This window comes from Cydia fagiglandana, chromosome 5 (assembly GCF_963556715.1).
Source record: "Cydia fagiglandana chromosome 5, ilCydFagi1.1, whole genome shotgun sequence".
NCBI lineage: Eukaryota > Metazoa > Arthropoda > Insecta > Lepidoptera > Tortricidae > Cydia > Cydia fagiglandana.
The window spans coordinates 19,558,282-19,584,075 of NC_085936.1; the positions used below are offsets into that span (position 1 = coordinate 19,558,282).

Consider the following 25,794-nt stretch of genomic DNA (forward strand, 5'->3'; position numbering starts at 1 on the left):
CGGTTGCTATGCTAAACTACCCCAATGCGAACACCACTCTATTCGTTACACGTTAAGGTCGAAAGTTGTAGAATGTGTTGTCATATTGAGAGAACATGTCTCAAGGCCGGAATTAAAATTTAGTGCTTTAGTGTCAAGTCCCGGATTTGCTTGGTTTTATGTGCCTTTGCGGACTACTTTTGGAATTCAAGAGTGATCGCTTTTGTGTCGTAGGTTGGGCTACTAAGCAGATCAGGATGTCCTTTTATAGGTACGTTTACGAGTATACATTAATTTACCGATCAAAATTAGTTAGGCCAAGCTAAGTTGGCAGCAGAAGTTAGAACAGACTGTGCAAATCTAATTCTAAACGTCATTTCATACAAGTTTGGGCCCGATTCGGATTTTGAAATAGACATCTATCAGATATCTTTTAGACATCACCAAGATACGATAACGATATTTTTAAGATCTAACCTGTCAAATTTGACATTTGCGCGATTCTGGAGATACTCTTAAACGATTTCCTCAGGATATGACTTAGAGATCAAATTCACATCTAATAGATATCTTACGCTATCTAACGTAAAAGTGACATTGGTTGCCCGAATTGCGCTGCAAAAGAGAACTAGTTGATATCTAAACTATAACGTATCATAGAATGGATCTTTAGTCCGTTTTTTTTAGCATTAGAAAGAACTTCGCAGAAGTAAGCTTGTGGTTCCAAATCCGGCACTTTTAGCGGTAATAATTTGAAGTAAATTATATGTATTGACCATGCTACATTAGATAATTCAATAATTATTAACAACTAAAGAGCCTGATAAAAACTGCATGCTTGCTTCTGTGGAGTTCTTTCTAATGCTAAAAAAAACGAACTATAGTACGTGTCGTCTCTTGTGAATATCTTGAAGTTCGAATACGGCAGTGTGCAAATCTAATTCTAAACGTCATTTCATACAAGTTTGACGTTTTAAATGTCGCTCGCACAGTCTGCGTTATCCAAATCGCTGTGCTTCATTGCTGCAGCGTTGCAGTGAAATATTGCTGCCGACTGAATTGCTGCAAGAAATAAGGAATTTTTCGAATGTGTTACAACTTATTTGCACTTATTTACAACTAAAATTACATTTGTGTTGCATTAGCAATTACGCAAAGGAATTCTTAGCAAATGACCGCTAATTCGAGTAATAGGCGGAGATAAAACACTGAGCCAAGGGCGTGTAGCTTGCCCACAGTAGTATAGTAAAGGTACAGTAGTCTAACTTTAAACAAACATGCAGTGGGTTGTGTTGAAGATATGAGCGTGAAATATTAAGTTTACTGAATTTAATGTTTCACGTGTAATAATGGTACATTTTGTATTAAGGGAGGAAACGAGAATTTACGGACGTGTGTACATTACAGCCCCAGGTCGAAATTTTGGATTTACGGACCGCAGCGCCAACGTGTAATAAGTATAACATCTTTTGGTCCAGTTGGCTTATACACAGTGTGGTAATACGTACGTAATATAAGTACGTTACGCAGATTATAGCGGGAGTAGAAAAGAGTCGGTTATATCGTACCAGTTTTTAATGCAGTTTGAGATATTTGTTGTCGTTGGCAGTGTCGAAAAATTACTAGTTCGAAGATAGATTACTGTCACCAGTCCTTGTTACTGTGGTTCAAGACAGAGCGCCGCGTGAAGGCCTTTGACACGTTAGCGTGTGTTATTGCGAAATTGGATGTATGAAAATGGACATAATTTATAATAACACCGACGTGCATACGTTACCCTGCAAGTAAGCATGATAGGTACATGCCGCCGATGGTATTGCGAACTTGTGAGTTACAGTAATTTCTTTATAATAAGGGGCTTTTGAAGGTCGAGCGTAATTTTAACCTTTCATTTTGTGTCTATAATTTTTTTTGTCTGGCTTTGATTTTTATTTATGTTGCATATTTAATTAAATTAATAGCTAAAAATAAATTGTTGTACGAAATAAGCAACACAAACCAGTTCTTGAGCACTTTGTGTTGTTGAGGCGCAGTTAACACCTAAATGCTTTTATATACTACAAAATATAACTTACTTGATCATACACAGTGATTTTTATCTAATAAAGGCCGGTAGCTTGAACATGTCATGCTCGCTTAAAAGTCTTTGCTTACGGTGGCGTCGTTGATCGGGTCGCCACTTTCCCGAATGAAGGTTGAGGGAGGCGATGGCTGAGATACGCGTCATACTCGTGAACGGGTGCTGTTTGTGGAGACATGGTCTGTTTAAGCTAACACGAGCTATTATACTTAGTAACTTTATTTTTATTAATTAAATTTCAGTGAGACGCCTCATTCTGCTCTCGTATGTTTCTTTTCTCTTAATGAATGTATAATTATACAGGATATTTACTCTTGGAGACCTTATACATCTCTAAGGATAACTTGATAAACCATAATCTTAGAGTTCTGACACCTAGAGACTTTTACACCTCTAAATATTATAGATTTTTTTTTGTGTGTTTTGCATCTGTATTTTGTATGTAATTCGACATTAAGAGACCATATGCATCTCTTAGTAATTGTAATACGTTAGATTGAATTGTTAGTAATATTTTGTAAAATTGTTGATGTTATTATTTTTGATTTTATGTAAATTCAATGTTGACGTGTAAAAGTGCCCTTGTGGCCTATTTGCTGAATAAATGTTGATGTTTGATGTTTGATGATGTTTGAACCATGCCTCTAAAAAGGGTGAATATACGATATTATACGTCATACTAAACAACTTTTACTATGGGGCCAGCACTGGAAACGTGTAAAATATTTTGGGATTTAACATTTTAAACTCTCGCGTTTTGTACACATATTTAATTACAAAAACGAAACGGAACGGAATTAAAGGTAAAAACAATGTTTTTGGGGCTTGTTCCATAGTAAAAGTTATTTAGTGTGACCTATTCACATCACATTTCATTCTTCAGAGTATGGTAAAAAGTAACAAAATTACTCTGCATAGGATGATTCAAACTACTCATCAGTTTTTTTACCATTAATAAGTATCTTTTGAATTCAACATAAAAATAAAAAGCTGAAAATTCAGTAGAAAACTGAAAATTATTAACGTAAAAGTATAATGGTTAAAATATGGTACATAATAAAGTACCTATAATATAAAAATATGTGTACGCGTAACTGTCTGTCTGTATCTCTGAAACACTTTGTCATGAAATAAAGGCATGAGAAAGAGAATTTATGGGCGGCAAGAGTCACGTAGAGCTGTAACATTCAAAGCTTTTATCCACTATTAAAACCGGGCAAGTGCGAGTCGAACTCGCGCACGAAGGGTTCCGTACCATAATGCAAAAAAAGGCAAAAAAACCGTCACCCATCCAAGTACTGATCCCGCCCGACGTTGCTTAACTTCGGTCAAAAATCACGTTTGTTGTATGGGAGCCCCACTTAAATCTTTATTTTATTCTGTTTTTAGTATTTGTTGTTATAGCGGCAACAGAAATACATCATCTGTGAAAATTTCAACTGTCTAGCTATCACGGTTCGTGAGATACAGCCTGGTGACAGACGGACGGACGGACGGACAGCAGAGTCTTAGTAATAGGGTCCCGTTTTTACCCTTTGGGTACGGAACCCTAAAAAGTACGTTTATAATACTTTTTAGGGTTCCGTACCTCAAAAGGAAAAAACGGAACCCTTATAGGATCACTCGTGCGTCTGTCTGTCCGTCTGTCCGTCTGTCACAGCCAATTTGCTCCGAAACTACCGCACCAATTAAGTTGTAATTTGGTACACATATGTAAGTCTGTGACGCAAAGACGGATATGTAACGTCAACAAATAAATTTTAAACATAGGGGCTACTTTTGGGGGGTAAACGATAAAATTAAAAAACTAAGTTTTGAAAACTATATCTTGTTACATATCAAACAAAAGAGCTCATTGTGAGAATCTCAAATATATTTTTCTTATAAATTTACGATAAAAAGTTTAGAAGTTATTCAAGAAAATAGACAAAAAATTACCATTCCCCCCCCTCTATCTCCGAAACTTCTGGATCTAAAATTCTGAAAAAAATACACAAAATAGTCCTTTACCTAAAGATGATAGGAAAACCTGTTAGAAATCTAGAGTCAAGCGTGAGTCGGTTTTAGGAACAAAAATGCGGTTACGTTTTTTTAGGGACACAGCCGCAATGGTTCAAGTGAAACGTGATGTAGACAGCTATTTCGAAGGCCCTAGGCCGATATCCGCATAACGCCAAAGGCCCGAAGCGTCCCGTAGCTTCAAGCGTGAGTCGGACTGAAGACAAAAAATGCGACTAGGCTGTATCTGGCACATAGCCGCAATGCTAATTGTAGTACTGATTGATTAGGTTACTATTGTTACGTGTTTTAAAAAGAACTATATATGGGGTGGCCAAAAAATACACTAAGTATTCCCGTTGCCAACGTGCAACCCCGAAATCGCGAAGAAAAATATGGCTGTTTCATACATTTTGGCTGGTCCGTTTTCTATGGGAGGAAACATTCTTTTTCGCGATTTCGGGGTTGGTCCCATACTAAAAGTTGATCAGTATAATCCCAAAACCTCCCCGGCTACGGGAATGCACTTATTTTTTGGCCAGCCTGTAGGTATTATCTCTCTTCGGCCTTCGCTTTTAAAATACTTTCGAAAGTTGTAGGAAGCGCGACCCGTCGTCTGACGCTCTGAGTTTTCAGCTCTACGCAGAGCTCGGTCTTCAGTCTTCGCATTTGGACACTTGTACTATTATTGTTCGGCATTTAATCTTCAGAGTTCTAGAGATATAAGTCACCACGCCAGAAAACTTCAAGTTACATCTGGTTTTTGATTGACCCATTCGGGTTTTTCAAGACGTTTCACTCACGTCACCTACAAAAAAAAATTGTTGAAAATTGTGTGATGTACCTTGAAACGCGAGTCCGACTCGCACTTGACCAGTTTTTTAGGGTTCCGTACCCAAAGGGTAAAACGGGACCCTATTACTAAGACTTCGCTGTCCGTCCGTCCGTCCGTCTGTCCGTCTGTCTGTCACCAGGCTGTATCACACGAACCGTGATAGCTAGACAGTTGAAATTTTCACAGATGATGTATTTCTGTTGCCGCTATAACAACAAATACTAAAAACAGAATAAAATCAAGATTTAAGTGGGGCTCCCATACAGCAAACGTGATTTTTGACCAAAGTTAAGCAACGTCGGGTGTGGTCAGTACTTGGATGGGTGATCGTTTTCTTTTTGCATTTTTTCCGTTTTTTTTTTGCTTTATGGTACGGAACCCTTCGTGCGTGAGTCCGACTCGCACTTGTTTTTAAAGAAAAGCTTTGAGCATTATGTAAGTATATTTAGTTTTCGACAACCATTATGCCTATTTTGCGTAAAGCGGTGTACTGTACCACAACTCTAACCGCCCCAGCCTCCACGAAACCTAGCAAGGTTTTCATGTTGCTAACTGTCTCTTTTAGTGTCTAGGGCAGTGGTTCTTAACCTGGGGGTAATTACCCCCGTGGGGGTAAAACTGGTATTTTACGGGGGTAATAAACTAACCTAATATAACAATACAACAAACGTACACGTTTTATTTTTTATTACCATTGGGAGGAGGGGTAAAATCAGGTTCCCTAGTTAGTCATAGGGGTGACCGGACTGAAAAGGTTAAGAACCACTGGTCTAGGGTCTCCAAATAGGTACTAAGCTAATAGATTTACTGACTAAACCTGCTCCTATATACTTTCCTTTTGTTACTTGCAGTCCGGAAGAATTTTTTTTGTTCCTCTATTTCCAGAATGCACGCTATGCACATCTTGATTTACTTGGGGCTATCTACTTGGCTTACTAAATAAGCACCGTTTAAATTTTGGAATGCATAATCTTCTTACTAATCTAGAGTCAGACCGAGAAAAGTCTGCGGTGCTTTTGATAGCGCACGCATTGCAAGTGTCATTTTAAACGTCAAAATTCTATGAAATTATAACGTATAAATAATACTTGCACTCCACTGGGCTATCAAAATGGCTGCAGACTTTTCTTGGTCTAACTCTACCTACATTTGTAAAATATCGTTTAGAAAAAAAATGCGAATGGACCGAATGAATGCATTTCCTTAAGATGCGAGAACTGCACACGCGCTGCATTATTGCGTGTCCGCGATCAAAACAACAATCACTGCACCCGCAAGATACTCGTGATATTGATAACGGGTTGACGACCTCTGCTACAGGCTGAAGTATTATCACACTGTATGACTGTGACCACTAGGTTTAAGACTTCTGAGTCCCACAAGCTTTAGTTAGTAGATTTTATTTTTTGGAACCATGACTTATTGAATAGCTAAGTCGTCCCGAGGATATTTTTTGTTTTTTTGCTCATTAATGTTGTTTAAAGTGGAATATTAAGTGTGCAGCTATTGCAAGTATTGCAACTAATGAAGAATTATCCTTGAAACGCGTTTAACCATTATTTAGTCAACACTCGGCAATTCATTGCGGCTATTTATAAAGTCCATCACTTATATCAATATCGAAATTCCGATTATCGTGTCGCGCGTTAGGCCCTCTGGGCTATAACCGCGAAAATCGAAGTTCGCAAATTGCAGGCATTTTTCTGTCACTCTAATTACGCCTTCATTGGATGGAGTAAAAGAGAAAGATCCCCGCAATTTGCGAATTTCGGTTTTCGCGGTAGCCCCTCTGTTCCTCAGATTTTAAACTGCCTCTGAGACGGCATATTTTGTAACCTCTGACCGCCGACAAATGGCATTTTTATAAAGGCCACATTTTATCTAAAAATGCAAATTCGCATATAACATTGGATTACTTATAAATAATATTTTATGCTGTCGTTTAATCTCTCGAGTAATTTATATCAGCCGGTATCTCATAACACGCGCCGTCAGTTCAATATTGTTTTCAACTAAACGCATTATGATTTGCAACTAACTAGCTCATTCAAATGATAATGTAGTATTAATAGTAAATGATGTAGTATTAACATGCGTTGGTCCATTGACCGTATTTTGTTTGTTTTATCATGAAGTAAAAGCAGATATAGTCTGTTTGTAAAGACATGAGTCGTGGAATGTAGAGCCTCATACATTCCACGACTCTTTTCCCGCAGAGACTCTAGGTAGGTATTTGCTTTCGTTTGTCATCGTGGCCATTCTGTCTAGTACGCCTTTCCTTTTTTCATGTTTGAATTACTATACATATATATAAATAAATAAATAAATATTATAGGACATTTTTACACAAATTGACTAAGCCCCAAGGTAAGCTCAAGAAAGCTTGTGTTGTGGGTACTCAAACAACGATATATGTATACAAATACTTAAATACATAGAAAACAACCATGACTCAGGAACAAATATAATATATATATATATATAATATTTGATATATTAAGTATATATCAAATATTGTAATTTCCTATTTTTTATATAACGAATATCACCCTGTAAAATATACGTTTATGTCGGTACACTACGAAACATTCTTTCATCTTTTCCTGTTTAAAATTGCATTTGTTATTTTAAAAGTTCCCTTTATGTAAATAGTTATAAAACCTTATTAAAGTACGGTTTCTTGAGCGGGACTAAGTTAAATTAGTCATATTATATTCACGGTTATGATTCTTTTGCACTACATTGAACTTAACAAAACTTCAACTTTGTCTTCTGATTAAGTAACTTTGTAAGTTGATAACAATTATAGTTTAGCACCGCATAAGTAAACGGGTCCCAGGAGTAAACTTAATTTATTCAATATGGCTTGATAAAAAATACCCTTTATAATAAGTTCCTAGTTATAGTTATATAATTTCGCTTTGCGTATGATAAAAGATAAAGATAAAATAGTTATTTACGATACAAGTGCGTAAAAGAGAACATTCGAAACGAGTGGCGATAAATTAAAACACGACCGAAGGGAGTGTTTTAAATCGACACGAGTTGCGAATTATCTATTCGCACGTGTATCGTACAACGTTTTACAGTACATATGGCCCTTTAAACTTTTGACATCGCACGAAAAGTGCTATTTTACGCACGGAAAAATAGGACCATATGTACTGTAAAATAGTTTATTCAAGTAGGCATATTACAATGCGCTTATGACCGTCAAATAAACCTAAACCGGCTCCAACCGTACACCTCTGCCCCGAGAAGATTTAAATCCCCCCTCAATTGGAGGAGGGTATCCCAATATTGGACCGGCAACAAACTCGACGGGACACATCTTTTCAAAACATTATTACATCTTATAATTAACATGGTATGGTCAAGGGATTTAAATAAAAAATAAAAACCCTAAAAAAACCACTAAAAATATTTAGCCCCTAAAAAACCCCTAGCTGGTTTATTTCCCCCTAAATTTAGTGGTAAAACCACTAAGTTGGCAACCCTGTCACAGTGACAATAGTACGAGGTCCTTAGCGACTTTCATTGATTGTCACTGTGGTACGAAATGATAACTCAAATAAAATTCTTTGTAACACTTTTAACTCTCGCGTTTTGTACACATATTTAATTACACAAACGGGTCTACCGCGATATAATTTCATTGTTTTTACCTTAACCGTTTCAGCTGAGTTGTACCAGCTGGCTGGTTGGTTGGCTGGTTGTGAGTGGTGGTCAAAATTCGTGATTTTAAACCTCGGTTGTGATGAATAGAGCACAGAAAAATAGAAAGGGATTACCAAAAATTCGATCAGGATCCAGATCATTATACACACAAGAGGTTAAACAACCAACTCAAAAGAGAAACAGGTTAAACCTAAGATAATTTGTTTATGTGGTTATTTATTCACCTTTAGAGTGACATTCCATTTCCAACTGCAGCTGCAATAGGTACTGTTCATTTTACTATGGAAATTGACAGTGACAGCGACGCGTTTCCATAGTAAAATGAACAGTATTGCAGCTGCAGTTGGAAATGGAATGTCACTTTTAGGGTAACATTCCATTTCCAACGACAGCTGCACTACTGTCAATTTTACTATGGAAATTGACAATGACAGCGACGCGTTCAGTACCGGTAGTGCAGCTGCGGTTAGAAATGGAATGTTACCATTACTTTCAAGGACAACGCATTCGCTATTTGCATTCTGAACCCGACTGTACATCATGTAAACTATGATTTATTTAATTGTCAACTAATAAATATTTGAAGCCAATCGTGTAGGTCAACTGCAACTAATAAATCAGAATTTGCCGCGATTTATTATTTCATTCCAAGAGGTAGTAACTACCTAGGACTTGAAATGAAATTGTGACCTTTAAAGCGGTAAATAGGATTAGATGTGAAGGTATTTGCATATGGCCAATTAGGCAGAGGTAAGCGTGAGTTAGAAGTGGCGGGGTAACCTTTTGGTTAGGCATGATAGTGCTAAAGGTCAACGGATTTTTGCAATGCTAAAAGATTAGGGTTCGACTATAAATCTTATTTAGTAGTGGTAGTAAACTCTTTATTGTACAAACACACGTGATAAAAGTAACTTACAATTAGGAAAAGCTGAGTACGAAGGCGAACTTTGTAAGATTTCTTCTGGTAAATCTTTGAGTGGAAGGAGAATAAATAGGGAAAATGTGACAAATGCAGTTAAATTGTATGTAGTATATGTATATATGTAGGTGTGTTAGATTTTAGATTAGCTTTAGTGATTAGTAGCACCGACCACAATCTCTCCGCCTTGCCTTAAGGTTGACTGGTAGAGAATGCTTTTGGCATTAAGTCCGCCTTTTGTACGATAAGGTTTCTTTTGTGCAATAAAGTTTAAATAAATAAATGTACCTAAAAATGAGGAAGAAGTGGAAAAATTTAAGCAACTACTTATACAGAATATAATATAACATTTTCAACAGAATCAGCGGTCAGATAACCAAAAGTTTATTTAACCTACTAAACATAACATGGGATCGCAAAACTTTACCCCCCTTTGTTTATTAGTCGGTTAAAAATGTGAGTTTGTTCTCCCAATGTTTAATTAGGACGCTCTCATTAAAAGTACTGAACGACACTCACCAATTAAATTTATGCCAACATTTGAACAGCGTTGAAGCGTTTTGGGACGCTTTGAGACGGAAAAGGTTACTTTTAGTATCCACTCATTTGAGAGGCAGTAAGTATTAACACAACGCTTTTTATGCGCAGGGTTGTCTTAAGGGGCCCACAGATTACCAGTTTGCCGGACGATATCAGCCTGTCAGTTGTTCGGAGCTGTCAAATTTTGCGTTTAACTGACGGCCCCATAACGTCCGGCCGACTGGCAATCACGCTACGTCTTACGTAGGCGAACAACGCGCGAACGCGGCGCGGCGCGGCGCGGCGAAAGCGGCCGCCGCCGCGCCGCGCCGCGCCGCGCCGCCTGACATTCGCGTGCAAATCGCGCCGCACCGCGTTCGCAACGAGATCGCTTACGTAGGACACTTCTATGGGCATCAAAGGATTGATTTCGCCGCGCCGCGCCGCGCCGCGTTCGCGCGTTGTTCGCCTACGTAAGACGTAGCGTCAGTGGGTCCCTTTATGCGGTAAACGCAATGCAATTGCCGTACATCCATTTACCATCAGATAATTTCAAAATATTTGGGAGAGATAAGACCTAGCTAGATTGATTTTGCGCCCCCAAAAACCTCCTACTAATAATAGCAAATTTAATCGAAATCTTTAGAGCCGTTTCCGAGATCCCCGAAATATATAAATAAATAAATATACAACAATTTCTCGTTTAAAACCATAAGATATCTAAGTCTGGTACCTACTAGTTTTCTTTTTAATACAAATAAATGAGAGGAATTAGAAGTTTACATACAAAACCCTTCAGTGTCCGAGGCCGGATACGAACCAGCATCTTCTGCATTCGATGACGCCATCCTAATCCGCGCGGTCTTGCAGATTGGAAACCTTGGTATTTTTCATGCTGGCAAGATATAAATGATATCATGAGAGATGATGATGATTTATTGTATTATACTTTGACAGGTGCAAGCATTTGCGAAAAAAACACTCGAATCCTTTGGCCTTGATGTTTATCAAATTGGAATTGTTTACCAACTTATTGTGGTATCTTATCAGGCGCTATCACAACATAGCACAATAAACTTGATATGCTTCGTCACGACTGAAAGTCATGGCCGTTTGCTGGTATCATTATTTCGAAATTTTTGCAAAAAATCGGTTCCGATCCCAGTGCCTTGTTTATCAAAAGCGTATGGAAGCGTAAGCGTGGAAGTCCCTTTCTATCAAAAGCTGTCAAAAAAGGACTTCCACTTGTATTACAAGTTTCAAGCTTTTGATAAACAGGGCACTGGTCTCTAGGTTTGTATTTTCGGCCAGTATTAAAAAAAAACTTTATTAAAAAAAAAACTGGTAACAAATGAGTGAAGTACCTACGCGTTTTCTTTTGTTTTAATTTGCCGTTTTATCATTGGTGTTTATAGTTTAGAGGTATTTTAAACAGTTCTGAAGTAGGTAATTTAAATATAAAGCAATGACTAATTTGTTTATACCTAATAGGTATGTTGATAAATAAAATACCTAATTGCGGTAACCGATCCGATAAGGGTAAAAAGGAACAAGTGAACGCAATTGCTTTATTTTGTTGTTTTCAAGTTGATATTATGTTGAGTGGCTACTCGAGAGTTGAAATAATCAAACAATGCCTACTTTTGTGATTGTTGCATTGCTGGTATTTTTCCGTAAATGCTGAAACATTAATGAAAATTTTATACCTATACTAACTTGCTAAAACAGAATTTTTAGAACTAAGACACAAATCAACCTTCAAACTAAGAGATTTTTGTAATAAGTAGAAGTAGCACTGAATGTATAGAGTCCAAACGCTATGTATACATATAAAGACATGGGACCTCAGGAGGTCCAAAACGTCAAAATTTTTGTGATTCAATCAATCAATGCGCAATAGATTATTTCAATGTAATTTTTCAATATAGCATTAAATTACATTTCACTTTGTTACTTAAACCTTAACCTATAGTATCAATAGTATGTAATATCGTAATAAACACTAATTGATTAATAAAATGTTTGTAGATTTACATCACTGACCGCAAAAGTCAGTGGTCATCTCAATTGCCAAACGCAAATGTCACTGACTTCATATCGGAATGTGTAAGTGCTAAAAACGATATTCTTTATTGACCGTTGGTGGATCTTATGTCATTGAAATAAAGTTCACAATTTGTCAGCCAACTGTGTCGGTGAATTCGGTGATGATACGAAGTTGTTGCATTTGAAAATATTTACGTAACGAAGGTACTGATCGGAACATAATATTCGTTAGATTACATACATTATTCATTGTACCTATAGGTTAGGTACCTAAGCAATTATCACGGAATTTGTTCGTATGCGATTTTAGATACATTGAGGACTAAGTTGGTAGTATTGGTTTCATCCAATTTAGCCGACCGATCAAATACTGTAATGTAATGAAACTCGTATGCGAGTTCTCGCACCATGTAGGTAAATAGATTTGGTCCTGTAGTAAAAGTCGCTCAGTATAATCTTAAAACCTCCCTGGCAACGGGAATGCACTTATTTTTTGGCCACCCTGTATAAGTACATATTAGCTACATTCACAAATGACCGATGAAAATTTTAAACTATATACATAGTATTATTTTATTATGGCCTAATTTACATAAATATTTATATAGCGTCATAGACATAGACATATTTTACTGGTAAATTAATTCAATTACAAGTAGCATTTATGTATATGGAATTGAAAAAACTTGTAAAGTACTCGAGTAGAGTAATACAATATGTATGTATATTTCCTTATTAAGCCAGTATTACTAAACTATTAGGTGACGTGTTAAGAATATTTTATATGATATGACATTTAGTGACCACACCCATCCGACACTTAAAAAAGTAATAGCCAAAATGATATCCTGTTTCAGATAATTGAATTTGGAATCTAATTGAATATGCTAAAATGGTCAGTTTGTCAAAAATGGCATTCCGGTAGAAACAGGTTTGACAGTTGGAAATTTATTGACAGTAGTGACTAATGATGGGATTAAATAGATCAAAATTAACATTTCGCATATTATATTTAGTTTTATGATAATATCTGTTCATATTAATTAGAAAATGAGAGTTAAATTAAAGGTAAGTAAATAATACATACTTATTGTAATATATCTACTGTTGGTTTACATTAGACCTACTAGATTACTTAAAACGGCAGATAGGTTGAATCATTTGCTATATTCTCATGCCTAGAAATTTTTAATTTGGTGCAATAATTTTTTTTCGCTTCTATGACAGTTTTTCGTAAATTTCAAATTTTTACTTGCGTAGTAGTAAAAAAAAACCATGGCCAATTTCGTTTTTCTAGGCATGAGAAGATTTTTAATTTGGCAAACGATGTACCAAACACCCTGTATACTTTATTTTTGAAGCGCTGGTGGCCTAGCGGTGAGAGCGTGCGACTTGCAATCTGGAGGTCGCGGGTTCAAACCCCGGCTCGTACCAATGAGTTTTTCGGAACTTATGTACGAAATATCATTTGATATTTACCAGTCGCTTTTCGGTGAAGGAAAACATCGTGAGGAAACCGGACTAATCCCAATAAGGCCTAGTTTACCCTCTGGGTTGGAAGGTCAGATGGCAGTCGCTTTCGTAAAAACTAGTGCCTACGTCAAATCATGGGATTAGTTGTCAAGCGGACCCCAGGCTCCCATGGGCCGTGGCGAAATGCCGGGATAACGCCAGGAAGAAGAAGACTTTATTTTCTTTATAGCATACTTTTTAACCCTGCAACTCCCCGCTATCTCAAAGACCGCTTTTATAGCTTCGTTCAGTCTATTATCAAATCTTCAAAATTATCTTCTTAAAGTCCCGTCATCTAACAAAGTTAGTAGTTATTTTTGCACGAGTCGATGGAGGGCATTAAAAAAATATACATATACCGGGTGTGGCCTATAATATGAGCAAAAAAATTAACTGTAGGCTGTACTCCTCATACTGATCAACATTTGTTCAGCGACTTTTGAAAATAACTTGTACTTTCAAAAATACACTTTAAAGGTTATTCAAAGACGCAATGCATTGGGAATTTTGTTATGTTTAAGGCTTGACAAACAACGTCAATCACAATGATATGGCGTGGCGATGGCGTCCATTGAAGATAATATTTATTTTGTATGAACATAGGGAGTCTAAATAGGTACTTCATAATTTTTAAAAGTTGTTGGACAAAAGTGTCACCGTTTGAGGAGTACAATCTATGTAATTATTTTCTCATGTTACAGGCCACACCCGGTATAGCACAAGACATGGAAGGGCAGCAACATTCGCCATTTCTTCGAAACAATTTATCCGCTCGAAACAAGTCCGGCTCACGTCCGGGTTATTACTATATCCCGGCCCTACCAAGGACGGCCCTACGGCCCACATCCGTGACCAAACACAGGCTAAAATAAACTTTAACATGTCGTCATAAAGTCCTTGTCATATAGAACGTGATAATGATAAAGTATATCGCTTCGTATGTAATTAGTTTTGATTCAAAACTTTTGGCGTCCTATTGACGAGTGACAAGTTTGTTTCGAAGTTGTCTGACATACTTCAATATGAGGAGTACTTCCTATTATGATCCATGATATTAAGCCCTAGTTTAGTCTTGGTTAAAATGTGTTACTCATATAGATAAAGATACTAAATGTTTTCGTTTTTTGATGCAAATACCAATAGATAAAACTTGACTAGACACTCGGAAACAATTGGCAGACGAAAAACGAAAAAAATACGTAAAAAAAGTATGAAGTATGAAAATAAAATTATCTCCCTTGATAAAAACGCTATCAATCAATAAGTTAAATGACTAAAATGACACGTTACTTAAGCCTCGCAACAGTTATTAATAACATCATTAAATAATAGTTACATTATCATTTTATCTCCGCCTATAGCCACTAATATCACAATTTATTCTTGTCAGTATGTGAAGCAAGTCACCTAGTAACAAAGGTCTGGGGACAACTTTTAAAAATGTCCTCGAACAAGGCAACTAAAGATAAGAAAGAACCATTACACTGGACAATAAAACAACCAAACTTTATACTTACTGATAAATAAAAGGATATACTTACCGGGTGTTGCCTTGCCTATAAACCGTGCAATAAATTATACTAATAGGTTGTACTCCTCAAACTGAAAAACATTAAAATTCAGCGGCTTTTTAATAAAGTTACCTTGTACATTTAGCGTTTGCGGCAAATCCGGTAGTTCTGATATTTTTGCAGAATTGGTAATGTAGTGGCCAAATGAATAATCCAAGTTTGAGAACTCGAGCGCCGAACGTAACTTTGTCAAAAATCGATAAAATAAAAGAACTACCTGATTTGACGCAAAAGAGCCCCGTTACAAAATTCGACAAAATTATATATTTATTTATTATTTATACTTTATTGCACAGAACATAAAAATAATGTACAAATGGTGGACTTAATGCCAATTATAATGGCAATTACAGGATTATTTTCAAATAACTTTGTTTTGTTTTTTATCACACTTTAAAGTTTATTTTAAAATACAGTGTATTGCAAATTTTGTTATATTTAAAGCGTGACAGGCAACACTAAAGACACTGATTACAGCGTACATTGAAAATAATATTTAATTTGTATGAAAAAGAGAAAATCTAAGGATTTCATAATTTTTGAAAGTTGTTAATCAACAGATATGCCGTTTGAGGAGTACAATATGTTTTAATTATTTGCTCGTGTTACAGGAAATACCCGGTATAGGAATATTCGATGTGGTCTCCTATGCATATAAATATTTGTACCGACTAAGTGCTTCATAATAGCCATAATATATGATACATAATTGCGACTTAGGTATGTGCCTAATCAATAATAGGAATTCAATCCCTGTAAATATATACTTAAGTACCAGTTTTTTGCCGGCCGGAATGTTATAATATAAGTTTATGTGACTGCTACATAATGAAAGGCATTAAAATACGAGTGTTGTGTATGCCTAATTTGTAGTTACAATTACATACACTGTTTTATATACAGACATAGCTCTCGCTATCTATAATGTTATCTATGGCTCGTTGGGTGGATGACATTCGGAAAATCGCGGGGCACTTTTGGATGAGACTAGCCCAGGACCGGGATAAGTGGCGTACACGAAGAGAGGGCTATGCTCAGCAGTGGGCGACCTAAGGCTAGAATGATGATGATGATGATGATGATTTATGATGTGTCAGGAACAGCATGTTATGATCGCCATTGCCTCATTTTGATCACACGCCCCATAAAACGTCGCAAGCGCAGTAAGGTGCATTGGGGTAACTTCGGACGCGGGATAATTTTAAAAATTGCAAATACCTACTAAGTAAGAACCCTTCCTATTGCATCTACAGTACCTAACCAATTCCTTAGTAAACATGCAGTAGCGTAACGGCTCGGCCATGACATTGAGCGACTTGCGACGGCGGGAGCGATTGCCAATAGGTTGGAGCGTGACACAGCGATCGGACCTTTCGCAAATGCACTGCCGTATTCGAACTTCAAGATACTTATTCACAAGAGACGACACGTACTAGATCCATTCTAGATACGTTATAGTTTAGATATCAACTAGTTCTCTTTTGCAGCGCAATTCGGGCAACCAATGTCACTTTTACGTTAGATAGAATAAGATATCTATTAGATGTGACTTTTATCTCTAAGTCATATCCTGTGGAAATTGTTCAAGAGTATCTCCAGAATCGCGCAAATGTCAAATTTGACAGGTTAAATCTTAAACATATCGCTATCGTATCTTGGTGATGTCTAAAAGATATCTAATAGATGTCTATTTCAAAATCCGAATCGGGCCCGCAACCTATGGTTATCGCTCCCACCGTCGCAAGTCGCTCAATGTCGTGGCCGAGCCGTAAAGCCGTCCACTGACTAACAGGCCGCCGGACGATATCCGCCTGCCAGTTAGAACAAAAAATTTGACAGTTCCGAACAACTGACCGGCCGATATCGTCCGGCGGACTGGTAGTGGGCCCCTTAAGTGTTGCTAAAGTATAAAGGGCTTCTGGTTTTATTATATATTTGCAATCAGGGCCTTCCGCCCTAGGGTCCTTATTAAAATTGTTAAAAATAACTCATCTAAAAGTATAACATTTAAAATTTATATAGAGTCACTAGTTTTTGCTGGAAAAATTGTATACTACTCTCTTCTATTCTTAATTCTTTAATCTTTATCTTCTATCACTATCTCTTTCTCACTTCTTTCTTACTTGGCAGCGCCTCGGCCCTTCAGGCCGAGGCGCTGACCCCACTCACACCGCTAGCTGTAACTGGCCCCAGGCGAGGCCAAACAGCAAAATATCATGTCAAAAACAACAACATATATTTGCAATTTTCAAAATTACCCCGCTTTCGAAGTTAACGCAATGCAATTTGTATATCTGTTTAATTTAATACCGGTTGTGGTATCTACAGTTATTACGGTTATTACATTGCCATACTAAAAGCTCTCACAGCATTGCGACATCGCACTCACGCTTATCAATTACTCTAAAATAATTACCAATAAATATCTCGAAGGACGCCCGTATATGTACTAACATCTTAAGTTTACCATACGTGAACCTTAAGCCTTCGCATTACGGTTCAGAAACGTTCACTAAATGTGGACTATGGTACAGTCGCCATCAGATATATCGGAGCGGCCAAGGTGGTCACAAAAATCTAAACACGCCTCTATTGTCAAGGCGATAAAGTGCGTGTTCAAATCTTTTTGAGCACCACGGCCGCTCCGATATATCTAATGGCGACTGCACGTCTATAATCATAACCTGTCACGACATTTTACAGGTTAATATATGCAAATATGCTTGCGTGTGGGTACCATCGTGATTTTAACCATTCGTAGACCTTATTACGATGAGATAAGGTATATTTTTGGTCAGTTGATATGTTATAGAGGCGATAGGCTCGACACTGACCCACAAACCTATCTACTTTCAATTAACGTTTACTTTTTTAAGCCCTTGAGTGTGGAATTTAATCGATAATAGTATGCCAATTAAAAATATTTTTACGTAATGTTTAATACCTACTTGGTAATACTCAGCCGTGCATTCTTTACGTTTTAGTATAATTACTTATTTTTACCTAGAAACCTATAACGTTTTTATTTTAACTTCATATAAAACTCTCAGAAAAAAAACATTAATTAGTTGTAGCTAAATACAATAAGGACTAGAATGTGAGCAGTAGTAGCAACGATGGACATTGAAAAACTTCGATAACTTCCCATATTTTTTTGTATGATTATATATTTGTATGTATGAGCAGTGGCAAAATGCCGCGACAAGTGAGGAAGATGATGATGATTTTTATGTATGGAGATATCGATCTCCATATATCGATTTTCCATTTCCATAATGAAGGTTGTTTAATTTTTCTGAAATATCCGAGACCTTTTCCAAGATTTTAAGTGTTTCCGTTTAAGTGTATCTGTAACTATTACTGACCTGTGCTATATTCTGACACTATAATAGTTTAATGTTGTAACTCAAACTATTTTCATACCAGTAATTTTTTCATGTAAACCTCTTCAGTAGTATAAGCGTGAAAAAGTAACAGACTGAGAAACTTTGGTATTTATAATGTTTAGTAGGGATGCGGGCGTGACCTCCTTCTAAACCAAACATAACCACACAACCTAATCGATAAACCAGATCAGCTATAATCAAAGCAAATTTAAACGTTTTTTTACGCGCACACGCATAAAGTATAGTAATCTATACTTTACGAATGGACGTAAAACCTTGAAATTTTCTACCAACATAAGACGTTTTGAAAGTAAACATGTTGAACTCAGGCCGCGCTAATAACTCAATTAAATTCGATTTAGCTAATACACTTCCTGTCTTTGAGCAATCGGACGGCAAACAAAACGTATCCTTATTTGTTATTGCGAGAGCGAGACGGATGTGTTGTTGCTGTCCTGCTCTTAGGGTGGTTGTAAAGGAATGACGTTCGCTGCCGCGGTTATGACGTCCAATCCGTCATTGATTTTATCAAGAAAATTGACAGGTACTGCGGCCGCATCAACGCCGCCACAGTAAGGGTAACATTCCATTTCTGACCGCAGCTGCACTACTAGTACGAATGCGTCGGTGTTATTGTCAATTTCCATAGTGAAATCTATCTTTCCTTCATTTTGACATTTATATAGGTTGGTTATAAAAAGGCAAAATTTAACGAATATGCTAAGTTTTTTGAATAGGTGGATAGAGTGCCTTCGAGTATACCAAAAAATCGACCATGTGCGAGTCGGACTCGCGTTTCTAGGGTTCCGTACATAAGTCCGACTCACGCTTAACTGCACATTAGTAATAGGCTTTCCTCTCATCTATATGTAAAGAACTATTTTGTGTATTTTTTTTCAAAATATTAGACCCAGTAGTTTCGGAGATAAAGGGGCGGGGAATGGTATTTTTTTGGCTATTTTCTTAAATAACTACGAACCAATGTATTTTAAATTTAAATAAAAACATGTACATCTTTGGGTCACTAATTTACATATATGTGTACCAAATTTCAACTTAATTGTTCCAGTAGTTTCCGAGAAAACAGCCTGTGACAGACGGACAGACAGACAGACGCACGAGTGATCCTATAAGGGTTCCGTTTTTTCCTTTTGAGGTACGGAACCCTAAAGGTAGCTTTCTTACGTGGGAGTAGGATCACTAGGTAACTCCCTAAAATGTTTATTTCATGAAAATGTATGCAGGTACAAGAATTTGAGCGTAAAATATTCACAATCTGTATTGGTATGTTAATGTAACATTTAGCCGGGATCGCTCCTAATGTCACTTGCCAACAGTTCAAAGCGTATTAAACAGGAATGTTGTATTTTTTTTTTCACCTCAGCCGCTCGAACAAGGGTACTTTGCTTCTTAAAAACAGTGAGCAAAATGCGATTTTGCTCACTGAGTCATTTTGTCTCACTCAGTGAGCAAAATCTCATTTTGCTCACTGAGTGAGACAAAATGTAATTCAAGTGACCTTTATAGTCAAATGTCATTTCAACATGCGGGGTCTAATACAAGTTCGATATACTTGGGTTCTATTATCTCTGTCCCTCTAGGTATGTTCTCACTGCTTAGGGTGAAAAATTTTGTGTACTACACGAGATCAAAGTTATTTACATCTCGTGCGCTTTTGAATCCCTTACTACGCTCAAGATTCTAAATTAGATTCACTCGCTACGCTCGTGAATCTATTATAGAATCTTTCCCTTGCACGGGACTCAAAATAAGCACTCGAAGAAATATCAAACTTTGATCTCTTTTTGTACAAATAACTATTTTTGTCATGTAAATTCCGAACCGAATGTAACTAATGTAATGTAACTAACTATATGTAATGGAATCTAAGGTAACTAATTTAACCATTTTCCAAGGATCGTAGCGTCATGAAAATTGGCAGCTGTATGTAGTTCTGAATGTTCTGATGACAATACAATAATATGGTACTGGCGAACTGATCTGATGATGAAGACAGGAGGTGGCCATAGGAACTCTGTGAAACAACGCAACCTAATTGTGTTAGAAGTTTTTAGAATTGTCTCGATGAGTATTAGTTGTCTGTCGTAAGAAAAGTACAGTCAGCGATAAAAGCTTGTACCTTGTGGTGTGTTTGACGACCGGTCTGGCCTAGTGGGTAGAGACCCTGCCTATGAAGCCGATGGTCCCGGGTTCGAATCCTGGTAAGGGCATTTATTTGTATTATGATACAGATATTTGTTCCTGAGTCATGGTTGTTTTCTATGTATTTAAGTATTTATATATTATATATATCGTTGTCTGAGTACCCACAACACAAGCCTTCTTGAGCTTACCGTGGGGCTTAGTCAATTTGTGTAAAAATGTCCTATAATATTTATTTATTTATTTATTATTTATTTTATTTAAAAATTAAATTTTTGCCGAAAACTTATTCAAACACTATTTACTATTAAACAAAACATTTATTTAGAATTCGGTGCATGCATTTTAGGAACTCGAACAAACATTTGTAACATCTAAATGATATCTAAATTATATTATTTTGTTCCCATTGGTCAACTTTCTTACTAGTCAAATCAGCTTCTTTTTTAGAACTGTCAAAACGATTTCCTAATATATGGAATTTAGTTTTATGAAAACGCGTGTAGTGACGTCACAGTCAACTCGTACTTTTTATACTTTCATCCGATTTATTAAATAGAAATTGTGTTTAAAAATAACTGCTATCTATGTTTTTATAATAATGATCTGGTGCTTTATTTCGTGCACGGTGTGAAATAATATATTTTAGGTACCTAGAGGAACCTAGAGGACCCGGGTATGTCCTTAAACCACGTCCAAGACCACCGGTGGACGGGCAGCAGCGTCCCTCAAATTCGGTGTACTCGACTGCGATCGCCAACCCGTTTGCCAAGCGTGGCGATTATGGCATTAACCCCCCAAAAAAGGGGGAGGCCTATGTTCAGCAGTGGACGTCTTATGGCTGAGATGATGATGATGACCTAGAGGAAAGTACGTCGGATCCTATTCGCTAAACTAACGAGTCTGACCTAATTTCGATATTCAAACGTAGCTTATCACGTTTGTATATCGTCAAAGGAGAACGATAATAATTTGTCATCGCCTTCACCTGTCACTGCCGTATGTCATCGCCTCGAGAAGTTCACGGCCGGGGCGCGACCTTTACTCGCCTTTCAAACTCACTCGCTCTCTGCATACGAGCCACATTCCTTCTACATCTCAAATAAATTTTATATGAATTTAAAATTCTCTCAAAATGGTCCCGGGACTGAATGACAAAAACCGGGCATTCCCATTCCCAGTTTCAGGACTGCGGCCGTATCCAGGCGTGGCTCACTCCACTGCTACAGGTAGCTAAAAGTAGATACATCCGTACCGGCCCAATTTTGGGGAAAGCCATAAGCCGCACGTGGCGCTTTCGCCACCTAGCGGCCATATCTGTGCTGATCGTAACAGACGCGTTTTGTTAGAGAGTGAGTCTTCTGTACCTAGTACTATTATTTATTCTGTGCCGTATCATAGACGCATTTTTATCAATTTGTAAGAACGTGACAGGCTTAGTGACAGATGATAAAACACCGACCATCTTAGCCCTACTGATTTTGTATATTTAGAAAACAAAAGTGAACTACTTTATCTTGGCATTTTGGCTCGGTTCATGGAAGCCTGGGTTCCGCTTGACAACTAATCCTAAGAATTGACGTAGGCAATACTTTTTACGAAAGCGACTGCCATCTGACCTTCCAACCCAGAGGAGAAACTAACGGCTCGATTTGGAAAATGAATTAGATATCAATTAGACATCAAGAAGTTACGATACTGATAATTTAAAGATATTTGTAAGGTAGATATGTCAAATTTGATGTTTCCGCGATTCTGGACGTCCTCTTGAACGATTTCCACAAGTTATGACTTAGATATCCAAGTCAGATCTAGTCGATATCGAATGTAGATCCCAAAAATCTCTAGTTCGTCTCTAATCTTGCAATTATCTCGTTTCCCGAATACGCCTGTAGAACTTATTGGGATTAGTCCGGTTTCCTCACGATGTTATTCCTTCACCGAAAAGCAACTGCTAAATAATATTTTGCACGTAAGTTCCGAAAAACTCACGAGCCGGGATTTGAACCCGCGACCTCCGGATTGAAGGACGCACGCTCTTTCAATCGGTAAAAGAATTATATGATTTTTAAACCCGCTCACAAAATTTAACGAGATTGCGTTGAAAAATGTGACCTGTAGTGTAGTGGAGAACCAACTTAAGACTTTAGTTTAGGGGCTTATTTAGACGATGCGAGAACTCGCATGCGAGTTTCATTACATTGCGTGTTTTAGTCGGTCGGTTGAACTGGACGTAACCAACAGTCCGCAATGTAAATAAAATCGCATACGAGTTCGTGCGCCGTCTAAGGGGCCCACTGATTAACAGTCCGCCGGACGGTATCGGCCTGTCAGTTAGAACAAAATTGTGACAGTTCCAAACAACTGACAGGCCGATACCGTCCGGCGAACTGTTAATCAGTGGGCCCCTGTGTGAGGCAAGGAATATCACGCGGTTACGACATTTGCTAGCGCACTCCGTCCTCTCGTGTCACTAATGATAGTGCCTACATACAAGTTTACAAGCCTAAACCAACATTAGAACATTAAATATACAATTATACACTATTATTTATACACTTGACCCTTGACCAAAACCTTTTGGCCAACGTTTTGATATGGCGGTTGACTTATGTCAGAAGTGATGAATGGGCTTACATTTTTACACCAGCCAGCGTATTACGTGGATAGCTTTATCCATCTTTATCCACGTGATAAAATAACTGTCGCTGTTTAACACCGTGGGATAGAAAGTGACGGACACCGTTTTATCACGCTGTCACGTAGACAAGAACGACCATCATATCCGTACAGGGGTCGCAAACCGTGACACGCGAGCATGCGTCTCATTTGACGAATAATTGCTGGTCTTACAAAAAAGTTACTAAGGCATTAAGCCTGACTGGATCAACATTTGTAAATATTAAAAAATCCTGTAAATTAAAATGTTTATATCAGTATTTCGTCGCGGTTACACATGTGTTTAGGTTTTTAATGAGTTCAGGAAATTTCAATGTGGTGCAGAATTTGCATGCAATATTTGTCTATTTGTCTTCTATTTACAAACATCACATAAAATAAATAATCTAATTATGTGTTTCTATTATTTTCAGGTACGTTTCCTCATGAAGATATGTTGCCGAAGGCGGTACGTCAACATGATTATAGAATATACGTACTTATAGTGAACTGGTAAATTTACTAGTATGCTTTTATTCTGTCCTTATCTTTGATTTGGTATTTTGACATAATAATACAAATAAAATAAATATGATAAACATTATGATAAAAATATAAATTTGATCAGCAATATCATAAATATACATGTATTTGGAAAATTATTTAAAATTGTTTTTGTAGTCTTATTTGTGACTCATCTTCAGGTTTTGACATTACCAAACAATTAAAATAAATTGCGGGTCAATTTATGTTTAATCATTAAATACTTCTTTGTATCAAGAAAAATAAAATACCTACCCAACACGCCATCACAAATAAGAAATACGGGACAAAAACAAAATTAAACAACCAACAAAAATGATGCTCAAGTTGAATGGATAGAAGTTGCATGCCTGTCGCCTGTGTGACTGTGTGGCCTGTTTTTAGGGTTCCGTACCCAAAGGGTAAAACGGGACCCTATTACTAAGACTTCGCTGTCCGTCCGTCCGTCCGTCCGTCCGTCCGTCCGTCTGTCACCAGGCTGTATCTCACGAACCGTGATAGCTAGACAGTTAAAAATTTCACAGATGATGTATTTCTGTTGCCGCTATAACAACAAATACTAAAAACAGAATAAAATAAAGATTTAAATGGGGCTCCCATACAACAAACGTGATTTTTGACCAAAGTTAAGCAACGTCGGGAGGGGTCAGTACTTGGATGGGTGACCGTTTTCTTTTTGCTATTTTTTTTTTTTTTTTGCATTATGGTACGGAACCCTTCGGGCGCGAGTCCGACTCGCACTTGCCCGGTTTTTCAATCAATTTGCGTGTGTAGCATCATCAGATATACACAAAATTTGACGTCATATTTAGGGTAATTCTCTTGCCAGTTCCGTACAAAACTATGTAAACGTAAGGTAAATGTAGATTATTTTGAGTTTGGACCACAAAAAAAATATTAAAAGGGGATCTCGACGTAAAAAAGGTTGAACACTCCTAGATTTTAGGTTCCTGGCTCCTACTTCCAGCCTTCAAGGATTTTGAGTTAAAAGTGATAAATTTAACAAATTATTTGTTGTTTATTGGTTAACATAACATTTGAAACATAAGAGTATAATAAAATTACTTCATAATGTTACGAGCAGAGATATGAAAAATACTTTATAAAAAGTATTTAAATACAAAATACAAATACTTCCTTGATAATACTATTTCAAATGCGAAATACAAAATAGTTTTTGAATTTGTATTTAAATACAAAATACGAAATAGGTATTTTCAAAATACTTTTTTAAAATACAAATACTTTGCGATAAAAGGTACTCTGAGTAGTGAATACCTAATCTGAATTAAAAAGTATTACTCCGAATTTCCGAATTGAAAAGACTCTCTTTATTCTTTGAAATCAATCCTCTATCTAGAGTGCAAATTTCTAGTTGTTTGCTCATATTAACCGGTAGGATGTAGGTATGGATGATGGTTTTTAACGGCCAACTTTTAAAGCATTAATTTGTCATGTTTTACAGCTAGTATAATGCCCCTCGTTAGTGTGATATAAACGTCTCGTTTGTGTTTCACCAGGGCACAAAAGTTTGTTCTCCTCTCGTGCCTTGAAACCATCGCAACACTCAAGATTCCACTTTTTTAACCACTAGCTACGCGTGTGATCATGTGCGACGTTAATAAACAGATTCAACAGTTCCATGTGAAAAGAATGAGAGAGTTGCCAGGATTGTAACATCAGAAGAGATTGTAACTCCTACCTACATTACCTACCTACTACATATAAAGTATTTTGTATTTTGAAAATAGAAAATAGGTCCCAAAAACTATTTCAAATAAAATACAAAATAGTTTTCTTCAAAAGGTATTTAAATACAAAATACAAAATAGGTATTTTGCATTTTGTATTTGCATTTTAAATACAAGTATTTCAAATAAGTCACATCTCTGGTTACGAGAATCTCA

At 37.0% G+C, this 25,794-nt stretch overlaps 1 protein-coding gene across 1 annotated transcript in view; it reads left to right on the forward strand.

Moving 5' to 3' along the window:
- Nucleotides 1–25,794, forward strand: part of LOC134664640 (terminal nucleotidyltransferase 5C) — a 318,242-nt gene that overhangs the window by 250,763 nt on the left and 41,685 nt on the right. The window lies entirely within an intron of this gene.